Source organism: Myzus persicae, unplaced genomic scaffold (assembly GCF_001856785.1).
Source record: "Myzus persicae strain clone G006 unplaced genomic scaffold, MPER_G0061.0, whole genome shotgun sequence".
In the NCBI taxonomy this organism is placed as follows: domain Eukaryota; kingdom Metazoa; phylum Arthropoda; class Insecta; order Hemiptera; family Aphididae; genus Myzus; species Myzus persicae.
Genome location: NW_019101353.1, coordinates 305,280 through 317,754, shown reverse-complemented (window position 1 = coordinate 317,754; position 12,475 = coordinate 305,280). Strand labels below are relative to the sequence as shown.

Genomic DNA, 12,475 nt, shown 5'->3' with positions numbered 1-12,475 from the left:
TACGCGAGCGCCTTGACAATATGAGCGCGTATAGTGAGCGCTTTGGTGCCGGTGGCGGCGACGGGGGAGGGTAGGGTTGAAAACGCGCGTACTGAAATGTTATTCCGGTGAGTAAACTGCCAACGGGTAGGTTATTATACGGAAAGAACAATGAAGGTCGGGCATGACGTATCGGGTGATTACGGGGTCATTTATGAAGGAAACGTTTCCGGCCCGGAACTGACACGGAAGGACAAGAACAAGGAAAAAGACACTAGATCCGGTGTATGTGGACTAGCTACTATTATAAAAACGTGCATCAGTGACAGAAAATGATTTAGATAAAAAATGTGTAGATAGGAAATTCAGAGCTATATATAACAATCAACAAAGAAGAACAAGCTAGGCGCGTTTCGTAGTTTAACATTTTTTGGCCATAGATTCGTAAAAGTCCAATAGAGAATGTTTGAATTAATGAGTAATGACAATTCCAAAATAGCTGGAGTTTGAAAAAAAATACACAAGCAATCATTATTTCTATTGAATAAGCAATAAAATGTTTTCAACTTAAATAATTCACAATGTTGTCTTTAGATAGTTGATAAAATTTTCTTTATTGGCGAAAACCAGTAATTATTAGACTTAAAATAAAGTCGAATGGTACCCGAGCTAATATTTATTTACAGTGAGTCGTTACTCGTGGGTGAGCATTGATTTGTTAGTATAAAATAATGAACAATAAATTAAACTTAAAATCAAAACTTATTTTTGTTATATATTTAAAATGGTTGAGATTGTATGAATATGAATAAATAATATATTATGTATTCTGATTTCCAAGAAAACAATAATTATTAATAAACGTTCGAGAGAATGTTTTTTCATTGAAATATCAAGAATCTTAAGTATAATTATTAGTACTATTTTATAGATGGAATATTTATATTTAAACGTTTAAATTTTTAAAGAAATGCCATAATGAAATAGGTACTAAAAATTGATAAAGCTAAAAATTCAGAATAATCGGAATATATATTTTATTTTTCCAACGAATCAATTATTCTCCTCGGAGATGCTCTGAGGTAATAAAAATTAAGTATCTCAGAATTTTCTAAGTTGTAGACTGAGGGCGTCAAACACCCATGACAGACACGACTGACATTGATACCAAAAGTATTTTGTACCTACTAAGTTAATTAAAGACATTCCTGCGTTTATAAACCTAAATATAATATATATAGTAATAATATTTTGTTGTATTGTTTGACCACACATTATGCATTATAGATAATTTTTACAAGGACTGTTTCTTCAACATATCTTATTCAGATAAATCAAGTCTTTATAATTGAAGCATTCATACTGTTATCTTACAATAAACTTTATTGTCTGTATTCAATTCAAATAAACATAATCCAAACAAAAAATTCCTAAGTTCCTAATTTGTATGCGATATCAGACATGAAAATTAATGAAAATTGATATCCCTCAAAAAAAAAAAAAACTATAAGTTATGGATGAAATATAATCAATAAGTATTAATTGTAAAGAAATAATTATTTGAATCGTTAAATATTTACTATGTAAGATAAGATAAATGTACTAACTTTCTATATACTCAAACAAAAATTATAGAAAACCAGTTTTAAAAAAATCGGAAAATAGCAGCTGGAATAAAAAAACAAATTGAAAAACGATAACGTTAATTTGGTTGCACGTGTGTGTGTGTGTGTGTGTGTGTGTGTGTGCGATCTACATTATCTTTAATAATAAATTTCACATATTTTTTAAAGTACGATCGGAATTGTGATGTTTTTTTTTTTTACAACTATAAGCTCTAAGTACAGGATGTAAAACAAATAAAAAAAACCTCTGACAAAACAAAGATATTGTTATCTTATGGACAAACATAAAGGTTTAGACTGTTTATAGCAATATTTATGGAACACCTTTATTTCGATGGTACGATGTACCTAGTTTAGTTGACCGTGGTCACGGAAATGCAATCGGTATCGTCTGGTGGCATACCGTTTGTGTAGTTATCTAGACATAACGATGACTCTTCAGATTTTTACCGTTACAGATCGCCATTACCCTATATGATGTATACTGTATAGGTACGCATATAATGTTGTGCAATAATAACAGCGAATACTTATAGCACGTCCGAATAAGTGTGTTAATTTATTTAACTGGAATATAAAAACAAATAATAATAACGCATTGAATATTATGGTTGGAAAAGTGGGATAAATAATGCATAATTTATGCGCCACGTTATCGTCAAGCGGTTCACGCTCGAGGAATAACTGACACTTTTCTCTATCGGAGACACTGCTATTATTTGTATAACAATCGAATCTGCACAACAATAATAAACTATCACGTTTTATAGATTCGGAGTGCGGTGATACATGGGTACTGTTTGGTTTTAAACCGATATGTGTTTTTTTAAGGTTTATTTCTGAAGCTTTTATAGCCAGTCAAATAGCTCGAAAAGTTTTACAAAGTACCTCTATAGATTTTAAATTGAACACTTTTGTACCATTAAGTGGTCATTATTTAGGAATTTCACAGTATTTTTCGGGAAAAACACAAAAACAGAATAAAAATAAGTACCTAGTTATACTCTACGAGTATATAGTGACCTTTTTTTACATAAAGTATTGATCATTTTTGCATAATTCAAACTCTGGAGCTTGATTTCAGCTTTTTAGAATACTATTATTTATTATTTTTCAAATATTTAAATACACTCATCAAAGTTAACTTTTTTAATTTTTAAATAATTATTAACATCCCATTTCTGTACGCACATCAAATGTGCGTTAACTATCAAAAAATTATTTTTAGACTATGTTTAGAACCCTATTTCCTGAAATGTAAACTTTGAAATGTAATTTTATCATTTGAATCCGACAAACTTAGGATTAAAGTGATAATTTATTTTTTATTTACTGTTTTACCTAATGTATATATCAAAATACCGATATCTACGACCGTCTATTTTTAACTTACATATTACCATCAAACACATGGTAATGTCCATCAGTTATCTCTTCATCCCCTCCACCATGATTACACAATATAATCTATATGGTGGAGCATATTTCCGTTTGCAGTGGCGAGAGGGTTGGGGGAGGGATTCAATAAAGCTCAGGGCCAGAAGTGTTATCACTGCAGGAGGTGGCAGCTTTCGTTTGGAAAGAGCTTCAACGATAATTTTCAGTAATCTAAATGAACAATTTTTTTGAACTTTCTCTTTATCCCTTCCACATCTTTCCATTATCATGTGCTTTACAGTTTACACCAAAAACTATTTACTTACTTATTAGTTATTTCATATTAAGTATACTACTACTTTATTTATCATTTATAACATTTAAAATTGAATGTTTCATACAGAGAAATAACGGAGACATTTATTAGAAATAAAGCAGTTATATATTATTTAGTATGTAATAATTACCTAATAAGTAAACACTAAACAATTGTCACTGTAAAACAGAGATCCCAACCTAAAAAGTCAAACGCTACTGGGGGTGTCGTGAACACATTGCTAGGGAGACACAAGCAGCCACGAAAGAAAATGTGTTTGAACACAAAACCATAATACTACTTGTTTAAGAACAGTTTTACCTTAAATCAGACACTTATGTTTTACTCACAATAATTATAATAATTTTCCTGCCCATTTACAATATTAAAAATTTCAAACAAGTTAGAATTATCATATTTTCATTATGAATTAACTAATTAACTTTAAGCCTTTAAATAAAAAAGGTTCAGCATTTTCTTTATGCTGATTAATTGAATTATTGATATATTTTGGAAGATTCAGAAAATGTTTTTCTTCTAACGGCATACTTTGAATTTCATAGTAAATCTTTTAAATCATAATTACGATTTATTGAAACACATGTCTTACAATTTTATACTTGGTTGTATGTGTAGTTCTGTTTCAGTTTTAAGTTTCATAACGCTGTGAATCGTCTCTTTTCAATTTAATTTGCTGAACACTCACTGTGATCATTTATAACGTGAATACTTTTGTGCAAAATACGCATATGTAACAAATTATACGTGACTATGCACATTATAAGTTTTCGACTTTGTAGGAAATTTTAAAATATTTAATTTACTCTTTATTGATGATTCTAATAATGATGATTCAGCCTTAAAGTATTGTGTAGCTTAAGAACAAAATGTAATTATTTTTTTTTGTGCTCAAACCAGTTATACATTAAATTTTGTCCTGGGCCCAAACGAATTTCAATGTTTCAGTAAAAATGATGGATTTCGAGTCATCAAGTTTTAGCCACCACATTTTTCTTCATAGAGTTTTTAAACCTTTTTATTCCAGGCTATCTTATTAAAAATATAATACTAAACCCTTCTAAGTTCTAATAGCCTTGCCAAAATGTATGATTCATACCAGTGGCTTTTACTTGTGTGGGGTAATTCATTTTGAGAGCCAGTTCCTAAATCTAAGTAAAAAGTATGAGGTCCGGAGTTAGAGTTCAGCCAGCCACCCAAGGACGGTTCCGCGCATGCTTGAGTGTTTAACACTTGTATTTGACTTCAAATTGTTGTTAACAGCTGAAAAATAGTGTGACTCAACCAAATCCCTCGGTTTGAAATAAATAAACCAATCAATAATTGTTTCTATATCAGAACAATATGTTATAATATAATATGTGAATAAAAAAATAAATAAACACCAATGAAATGTTTCCCACATTCCATGCTTAAGTTCGTGCATACTGTTTTGTGTGCATTATATTAAATTTCATACAATTGATGTGTAGGTATTTTCAGATTTGTGTTTGGACTTAGTCACAACTGTCAAAAACAAAACCATAGCTTTCAACAAAGATCTTGATTACCTACACAACAAACAGAAGTGGTAAAGATACTAACTAGTAATATTAAAGTTTTCAAAATGTATAGAAACGTTTTTTAGTTACATGTTTGATTGAAATTTTCTTTAAACATAAAAGTTTTTAAACTGTAGATATACTAAAGATTTAATTTAGAAACTCTTTAAAAATTGAAAGCTTATAGCATGAAAATGTTTAACTGTATTTGATAAGCTATGTGTAAGTGTTGAAAATAGATTTATACTTAAGATTAAGAAAAGTTTATACAACATCGGTAAAATTTGTAATATTTTTTAACGTAAAGTAAAATCTTTGGAGCTACCCAATTATAAATTATATAAAAGTAGTGCACTTTCTTTCAATAAAACAAACAAAAAGTAAATTACCCCAATAAATATAACAAACACTCATACATTTTATGATTAAAAAAAGTTATTCGATTATTTCTGTACTAACTTTATGTAATAATCTAAATTAATTTAACTGTGCATCAGTTAACAAAGGGGTGTATCTTGGTGTATTATTTGTTCCTTCAGAAACTTTGTGGGGTATTATAAAATAAAATATTTAAGATTTCATTAATTAATAAACACTTTAATTTATTTAAAATGCATCCATAGTGTAGGTTGGATGTTAGCATAGGTAATAACAAAAATAGTAATTATTCATCGTAAATAAACTTAAACATTTTAAATATCTTTCATTTTAATTAAATATCTAACTTAATTAACTTGATACTTTCATAAATTAAAGTTGAATTAAATTCTCAACAATTCCAATAACATCCACTTTCAATATTTTATATTTTATAAATATGAAAATCAAACAAAGTTGTACGTGAATACTTATATAGGTACAAACATATTTTTAAAATTATTTCCTTGAAATATACTCTTCTTTGTTAATTGTCTTAATTGAGTTTAAGACAAAAATAAAATTGTAATTATTTTCATAATGACTACCATACAAACTAGTTTATAGTTTTATACACATAATTTTTTCTCTATTTATCACTTACACAAACACATTTAGAATCTGAATGGGACGATAAAAGTATTTGTTTTATAACTAAGGTTCTGTTATTTTTATTTTATGTGTCTAAGCACACTTTTCATAACAGAAAAATTACTAAAATTTTAAATTATTGTGGATGATAGTTTCTTGGAACAAACTAGTTGTTACTTTTGAGGTCAGAAGAAAAAAATATCCAGTAGGCACTTTTCAAAATAAATAGTTAAACACATAAAAAAAATATACGAAAATATATTATTATTATAATCTATACTCTATCTATAATAATATAGTCTTATTATAAACTCTATAGTAATTTTTGACGAAACCGTTGCGGTATTTTTGCTATAATTAAAAATATCTAACCATAGATTCTTAAAATGTGTACCAAATATTTATGTTGATATATTTTAGACATGATACAATTTTTAAAATATTTTGGGCTGATTTAAGGTATTTACCAGTATTTAAAATTTTAGTATTTTCAGTTTTTTTCCATTGATGTTGACAGAATTTTGTTTTATGTCAAAATCTTGACAAATGAATTAATACCAAACACTGTGTTATCAAAAACACGTTGTCAATTACTTTTTTAAGTTTATCGCTTATAACATAACTATATTATTAACATTATTAACATGTATTAAGTTAAATTGGATATTCAAATAGCGAGTGCTAAATTCAAATTGTTATAGCATTTGGTACACATTCTAACGTAGAGATAATAACAAATTAGCCTAAAATGAATTTATTTTTGTAATTCAAAAAAATATGAATTGCTGGTGAAGTATGCTTTTAATAATCTACTAATACTTTATATTATCATTTCTGCACACACTGACATTTTAAAAATATTAAAATTTACTTTTTACTTCAAAAATTTTGAAAATATCATACAAAATTCCTCATAAAGGTTGTACTAATGGTAATTTAAAAATATTGAAAATACATAGGAAAAACTTTTTAAAAACTGTTTAGAGTTAGAATGTTTACAAAACTAGATATTTAAATGAAGAATTACGGCTTTTCTTCAAACATTTTAGTTGTTTGGTTGTTATTCAAAAAATTGTTTTTGGAAAATTATTTTTTAGTTCAAAATTCATTAAATTATACTTAATTAGCTTAGGTTTTGAAAGTGTAATTCAAGATTCTTTATAAGTTTTTCTAGCAGTAATTAAAAAATATCAAAGGTATACGTATCTGTAAAAGTGTTTTTTATTACCAGTCCAATGATGGGGCGTCATAACGATGAATACAGCAAAACGTAGTTTTCCGAATTCTTCTATTATATAGTGCAATTTATCTGAATTTTATTACCTCAAATTTTAAACTTCAAAATATGTACTTAATATTTTATTTATAGCATTTTGAATCGCTTAAAAGTCAAAATTGAATTACTATATATAGTGAATCGGCTTAGAAATTTACAAAATACCTGATATAGGCCTCCTTTAAAATAATATCAAGAACATTTAGAACTAAATATATTTACTTTTTTGGGTTGAAGTATTCAACATATTTTAACTCTATTTATTCTATATAAGTTGTACTATAAAAGCAGTTACGGTTTTATAATATTAGAATACAATATCAACTATCAGAGTAAAAACAAGTAGGTACCGTATCAATTTTTATTATATATATTTTATACTTTTAATAATATTTAAATATTTTTTTCAATAAGAGACATGTCCACTTCCAATAAAATGTATGTTTTATTGTGTGATACAAGTTTTGCACATATACAAACTTTCCATATAACGTTTTTCACTCTTTGGGCAAAGAGGATACGTATTCTGTACATAATTTAATTTAATTAATTTAGGTACTGTCCATTATACTGCGTAATAAAAATGTTTGAATATAGTGTTTAGATTTAGGACAATAATTAATGTACCACCTAAATAATCCTTAAAAGTTAAAACGCTTATGTGCACTTATAATAATATGTAATTAAAATCGTATTAAATACTGAATATCGTAATAGTTTTAAATTATTTATTTAATTTACAAAACTGAGTACCTATGCGGGATAGACGATAAGTATAATACTTGTGAGAAAATGTGCACGTGACCGAGTAACACCATGGGTAACGTCGTCTTTATATTTAAAAAAGTATAATACACAACTATGTATAGCCTATAGGTGGTTTAGATGATAAAAAAAATAATATTTACAAAATATAATATATGCATCATAAAAAGCTAATTTATTTACGTAATGGAATATTCTTTTTAGTTTATATCATGTAATTATTATTATTTTACGGTAAAAACAATAAAAAGTTATAAAAAAAAATTGAATGTGCTTGGAAAAAATAAAAACCAATAAAAATGTTAATTATAATATTTTGTGCAGATTTGAGAAGAAGTATTGTCTTTTATTTTAATTACAAGCGATAAAATATTTCAAACAAAGTTTTTTGTAAGGGATAAATTTCAACAAATTATCATATCATGTATATATTATACATATATTGAAGAAGTATTCATTTCAATTATTAAAATAAATTATCTCAATCAAATTATGGTATTGTGTATAGGTATAGGTGATTTGATTATGAAATCATTTACAAAAACGTAAAATGTTTAACATTTGTAATTTTCAATAATATTTTATATTCAATTTTTATGATTTACTATATTTTAGGGGTATATATAAAATGAATATTAATAAGATAGTTACATGTAAACAAATAAGCTCATTTAAGAGTTTATTAAAGCTGCAACTATATACATAATTGCATAATATTACAATATGCTTACGTTTTTAATATCTCTATTAAAGTGCGATTTATTTATAAATCATATATTATATAATATGCAATGTACATACATATCTAAACGTTAATTACGTTTTAAACGACCAAACATTAAAAAAAATGAGTTGCTCACATTCCATAAAATATATGTTAGCTTTTAACTGTATAAACCTTACCAAGATTTTGATCATCTTGAAGCTAGCAAAAAATAACCCTATTAAACTTTACCTCCCGTCTATTTAAGGGTTTTTTGGAATACATTACATTTGCATCTCAGTTCTAACTAAGTAACGACCGTTCTTGTATATAGTAGCATTTTTTTAGTTTTGGGTTATTCCAAATGTAATTTTTTTAATTTATTAATAAACCTGGAACTATATTTAAGACTTTATTTTAAATGAAACTCCAAAAACCCTGATTTCAATTCTATCACTTCGATAGTACATCAATAGATTATTAACATTTATCGGGATTATTTTATATCTAAACTACTAGAATTCATTCTATTTTCTTTGAAATCTTTGGGACACTTGAAAAACAAATATTACACTTAAAACTGAAATAAACATTTCATGTAGACTACACAAAGTAACACAATATAAAACTATGTTAACAATATTATATAATAATATTATTATTTTTTGTTCAACTGATGTAATTTCTTTTATTACCCAACGAAAAGACATTTTATCATTTTTCTCTGTCAAATTATTAAATTGAAACTATACAATTTATAGCTATGGTTTTTATTTTTGTATAAAGTCATGTAACGTCGAATCAGATACCTAATCGAAATGTTGTTTTGATTTTTAAATGAAATACAAATTTAAATTAACAATTGATCATAAATAAGCTATTTGTAAACAAAAATGTTAAAGTATATTTCAGTTAGTACCTTTACCATACGTCATTATCAATACATATTGATATAAACACTTGTTGATGCAAATTTTAAGAGTAAGTGAGACTTAGTTGTTATTTATTAGAATATAAATTGTTTTATTCATTTTCTGGTTGGTAAATACAAAATTGTGATGAATGTAATTATTAAGTATGCATATATTAAATACTATTTCAATAAGCAACTGATTGAAGATTGTTATAATATTACAAAAGTATTATTGTTATGCTATTTTATTTTCTATTCGTAGTAATTATATAATGAATTTGATAAAAATGTATTCCATTAGATTCAACAATACGTACATCGAGCGTTATTTAAAATGATACAAATATTTGTTTAATATTATAGGTACCTATTTTACGTTAAACGCATCTAATAAAAATGTTTATTGTCTGCAGTAAATTAAACCGTTCAACGGTGTTTGTTATATATTTTTGGCGTGAGGTAAATAAATAATAATATTACAATTCCCGCACGATAAAGAGATGCATTATCGTTCGTCAACATATTCGTTTTGTCGGGATATTATTTTCTGATTCACTGTCATGATGTTTTTTAATGACAGTATAATAATATTTATAATTTATAATTGATGGAATCAACTACACAGTGTACATCACTATTAACGACGTTAAATCAAACAACCAAAGCAAAATTTAACACGGTACAGTACTATAATTTTAACAAGTGTTATATTATATTAAAAATTGAAATTTTAGTTTAAAAATATTAACTTTTTTCCGTTTTTCGCATAGAAGTGGATGTTTGAAAAGTACAATATATATGTTAATTCTACACGTAAGCGTGATAAATAATAATGATATATAGTTGTACTATCGACTGTTACGACTCTGCAGATAGAAATGCGAACACATACAACTCAAAATGGTGTAAACGGTCTTCGGAACGCGATAAAATATCTGATCGACATATTATTATGTCATTATCGATACTCGTGGATGGTTTAATCTCGTCGAGCTTATCGTCGCACATACTCGCCCTTCTCTATAATATATAACGTTATACTCTATTTTATTTATATAAAAGTTTGAATGTACTTAATGAAAAATAAATAAATAATCTTTTAAAATAATAACTTGAATTAGCTTAATAATAAGTCATAGTTAAAGACATATAGGTATTTTGTCGGATATTTCGTACGAACTTAAAAGCAACAAAATTGCATTTTTTTTTATTTTCGAGTTTAAGCTTAAGCCTACGAATCTTAATAATCCCATTTCACTAGACCACAAAAATAAGAAAAAAATCATTCACGGAAACAGTTTTTTGTGAGGGTGCAAAGTTGCAGACCATAACTTAGCAAACAAATAAAAAAAAAGTATGTCTACCTATATTGTATAAAATAAAAATTAATATTTCAAAACCAAAATTACCCAACCCTTAAAAAACAAAAAAACCGTAACCGCTGGACGATTGCACGTGATCGATTTGTCCCGCCACGACTGGCATTCAAATAATAACTATTAAGTCAAACAGATTTCGCATTAATCTTATTACACGGCGCCATGTCCAACATATTAAATGTTTTTCGAAAAGTGGGGGGGGGGGGGGGGGTGAAACACCACCAAATATCTCGTCTTCGTACACGGCGCATGGAATGTTTGTATAGGCACTGAGCTCGGCGCCTGCATACATTATACAATTATAATACATTATGTACTCACACACACGAGGGCCTATATTATACAATAATATTGTTGGTCGTTTCGGCCGCCGCCTCCGTCACCGTCACCGTTGCCGCCATGTCGAAAACGAAATCGTCGCACGTACACTGTTTTACGCACGCACACACACACTCAAACCCACACACACACACACACACACACACACACACACACACACACACACACACACACACGAGTGGGCACCGCAACACACCGTCGCGCGTTAATATAGATTGTATTATTATATCCGTACGATACGACGGGCGAATACGCGTCTAGGGCCCCCAAACCACCGTCATCGCCTTCGCCGGCACGCGTCACGGAGACCAGTGAGACCGCGATGTGGCCGCCGCGTGTGAGTTAGGCGCGAAAACGTCACCACCGCGCGATGTCCTCCGTTCGCACCGGGACGAGTATAAAAACGAGCGTGACTCGCGCGGCCCGAGAGCGCACTGCGCCGAGACCGAGCTTGTCGTCCGCGCTGTAGGGCCGAGCGAAATCGGCGTCGGCGGCGGCGGCGGTGGCGGCGAAATAATAAAAACTGTAACGGTATGCCGTCGTTTTGAAGGCGCCTATGCGAGGTGTTTTTCGTTTTTTTTTTTTTCAATTCTTGCCTTATAGCCCCCACAGCAGGGCGAGAAATCGTGTCCGACGATTTTTAATTTTTTTTTTTTTTTTTTTTAATCCAATTCGTGGTTATGCGGCTTTTTTGGAGGGGGTGGGAGGAATTCAGTGGTGGAGAGTCGTTTTGAGGTGTGTTTTTGTTTATAGTAGTACGCAATCGAATGGGTACACGTTCATTTCATACGTACAATATAGGTATTTTAAAATGTCCAGCTGCTCTTGAGTTATGAACGGTGTAACACCGACCTGACTTTGGCTTATACCTGATGTGCATGGATAGTAGTAATATATTATATATTTTTATAAACACTTTGTTTTAGTTCTTCACTGCTGTTTTAATATTATTATAGCTATAGACAAATAAACTTGTTGACATGGCACTGAACACTGCGGTGTATTAGATATACTCTTAAAACATGTATCAACTTACATTAAAATATTAAATGGTATACCTAAGTAACGTCATATCATTTATCGTATTACACAGTCAATTAGTTCTAAACGCCGAGTGTTGATATCCAATTTGAATTTTGGATGTTATAGATGCGGTACGAGATAATTACTAATGAGTAATAACGAATCAAATATTTTTATTTTTCCAAATATTTTTTAACGATCAAATTGTTAAAG

General features: G+C 28.6%; 1 protein-coding gene across 2 annotated transcripts in view; it reads right to left on the bottom strand.

Annotated features, from left to right (window-relative positions):
• Positions 1-11,687, bottom strand: part of LOC111028775 (dopamine receptor 2) — a 137,825-nt gene extending 126,138 nt beyond the window's left edge. For both annotated transcript variants that reach the window (XR_002603937.1, XM_022307528.1), the window contains exon 1: positions 11,222-11,687. The gene's annotated coding sequence lies outside the window, so the exon portion shown is untranslated. The remainder of the gene's footprint in view (positions 1-11,221) is intronic.
• Positions 11,688-12,475: the final 788 nt, after the last annotated feature.